Below are 3,135 nucleotides of genomic sequence, written 5' to 3' on the forward strand. Positions count from 1 at the left end.
ACTCTTTCTACTTTGTCTCTAGTGTCCATTATAATTTTTAATGCTTTTATGTTCTCTAGTATTTCAGTCTCTACCATAGAGAGCAGACAGTCAGTATATGCTAAGTGGAGACATACAATGTCTCTCTTTCATAGCCTGACTTCCTTCACTAAGCAATAAATCTTCCACATTCGTCCACTTTTCATCAAATTCGAAGGCCTTGTTGTTTTTTATGGCTGAATAGTATTCCATGCAGTATATATACTATAATTTTTCAATCCATTCCTGTCTTTGTGGACATTTGGGTTGGTTCCATGTCTTAGCAATCGTGAATAATATTGCAATGAAAATAGTTGTGCAAGAGCTTTTCCAACTGAGTGCTCTCCTGTCCTTTGGATAGATACCCAGGAGTGGAATTGCTGAATCTTATGGTAGTTCTATTTGAAGGTCTTTGAGGAACCTCCATATCGTTCTCCACAGTGATTGGACCAATTTACATTCCCACGACAGTGTAGGAGTGTCCCCCTTTCACCACGTCCTCTTCAGCACTGATCATTATTTGTTTTTTTTTCAATCTTCATCATTTTGACTAGGGTTAGGTGGTATCTTATTGTGGTTTTGATCTGCATCTCTCTTGCAATGAGGGATGTTGGGCATTTCTTCATACGGTTTTTTGCTGTGACTATGTCTTCCTTAGAGAGTTGTTTATTCAGCTCATTTTCCCATCTTTGAATTGGATTAATCATTTTCTTCTTGGTAAGCTACTTGAGTTCCCTGTGAATTCTGGTTATCAGTCCCTTATTTGAGGCTCGGTTAACAAAAATTCTCTCCCATTCCGGGGGGGGGGGGGGGCGGGGGGGGGTCGAGTTACACTAATTACCCTGTCCTTTGCTGTGCAGAAACTCCTTATTCTGATCCAATCCCACCTGTCTATTTTGGGCATTATTGCCTGTGCTTTGGGGGCCTTGCTTAAGAAGTCTTTGCCTACCCTAGTGTCTCTCAGAGGTTCCCCAGTGTTTTCCACCAGTAGTTTTATAGTTTACAGTCTTAGGTTTAGATCTTTGATCCACTTTGACGTTATTTTTGTTAATGTTGATGGATATGGGTTCAGATCTTTCTGCAGGTGGATACCCAGTTTTTCCAGCACCATTTGCTAAAGAGGTTTCCCTTTTCCCACTGGATTGAATGGTACCTTTTGTCAAAGATGAGTTGGCTGTATGTTTTGGGGGTTATTTCTGTAGTCTCTACTCTGTTCCATTGGTCCTCATGTCTGTTTTTGTGCCAATACCATGCTGTATGATTTTCACAGCTTCATAATATATTTTGGGGTCAGGAAGTGAGATGCCAACTACTCAAGTCTTCTTGCACAGGATGACTTTGCAATACGGGGTCTTTTATGGTTTTAGACAAATTCTATGATTGTCTTTTCTAGATCTGCGAAGAATGTCTCTTGTAATTTTATAGAGATTACATTAAACATGTAGATAAATTTGGGCAGGATTGCCATTTTGATTATATTGATTCTGCCAATACAGGAACACGGGATGTCCTTCTACTTTTTAGTGTCCTTTTCAATTTCCTTTTTAAAGTTTTCATTGTTTTCCTTGTAGAGTTTTCCTTGACTTCCTTGGTTAGTTTTATTCCCAAGTATCTTCTGCTTCTTGTGACTATGGTAATTGGAATTACGTTCTTCAGTTCTGTCTCTATCTGCTTGTTTTTTGTATATAGATATGCTATAGATTTTTGTGAGTTAATTTTGTATTCTGCCACTTTACTGTATGCATTTATTACTTTGAGAAGTGTTTTCATGGGTTCTATTGGGTCTTCTATGTATATAATCATGTCAGCTGCAAAGAGATAATTGCAGCTCTTCTTTCCCTCTTGGAATGCCTTTTATTTCCTTCTCTTGTCTGATCGCATTGGCTAGAGCTTCCATTACTATATTGAATAGGAGTGGAGAAAGTGGACAGCCTTGTCTTGTACCTGTTTTGGAAAAGCTTTCAGCATATCCTCATTCAATATAATGTTAGCTATAGGTTTTTCATAAATTGCTTTCTGCTGAGAAACGGTCCTTCTATGCCAATTTTACTGAGAGTCTTGATCATAAAGGCACACTGTATTTTGTCAAATGCTTTTTCTGCATTGATTGAAATGATCATATGGTTTTTACCTTTCTTTCTTTTAATATGGTGTATTACATTTATGGTTTTGAATATATGGAACCACCCTAGCATCCCTGGAGTAAAGCATACCTAGTCGTGATGAATAATCTTTCTTATATGCTGTTGAATACGGTTAGCAAGTATCTCGTTGAGAATTTTTGCATCTATATTCATCAGGGATATAGGTCTGTAGTTTTCCTTTTTTGTCATATCCTCACCCATTTTGGAAATTAGGATTATGGAGGCTTCATAGAAAGATTTTGAAAGGGTTCCTTTCTTTTCGATCTTAGAAACAGTGTGAGTAGAATGGGGATTACCTCTTCTTTAAAAATTTTGTAAAATTTGTTGATAAAGCCATAGGGGCCTGGACTTTTCTTTACTGGGAGGTTATTTATTACTGATTCAATATCATTGCTTGTTATAGGTCTATTCAGGCTTTCTATGTCTTCCTGAGTCAATCTTGGTAGATTATACGTGTCCAGAAATTTGTCTATCTCATCTAGGTTTTCTTATTTGTTGGCACAGAGTCACTCATAGTATCCTCTAATTATATTTTGTATTTCTGTTATGTCCATTGTAATGTTGCCTGATTTGTTGCGAATTTGACTTATCTGATTCCTTTCTCTGTTCTTCTTAATTAGTCTGGCTAATGATGTGTCAATCTTGTTTATCTTTTCAAAGAACCAGCTTTTGCTTTCATTTATTTCTGTATAGTTAGCTTATTTCTATTTTATTTATTTCTGCTCAAATCTTTATTATTTCTTTTCTCCTGGCATTTTTTGGATTTTTTTGTTGTTGTTCTTTTTCCAGTTTCCCAAGGCATGATGTTAAGTCCTCCTTTTGCCACCTTTCCATCTTTTTCTTGTATGCACTAAATCCTGTTATGACTGTTTTTGCAGTATCCCATAGATTATGGAAACTTGTGCACTCATTATCATTAACTTCCATGAATCTTTTGATTTCCATCTTAATCTCTGCAGTAGTCATGGAGTCA

Source organism: Tupaia chinensis, unplaced genomic scaffold (genome assembly GCF_000334495.1).
Source record: "Tupaia chinensis unplaced genomic scaffold, TupChi_1.0 Scaffold000561_1, whole genome shotgun sequence".
NCBI lineage: Eukaryota > Metazoa > Chordata > Mammalia > Scandentia > Tupaiidae > Tupaia > Tupaia belangeri.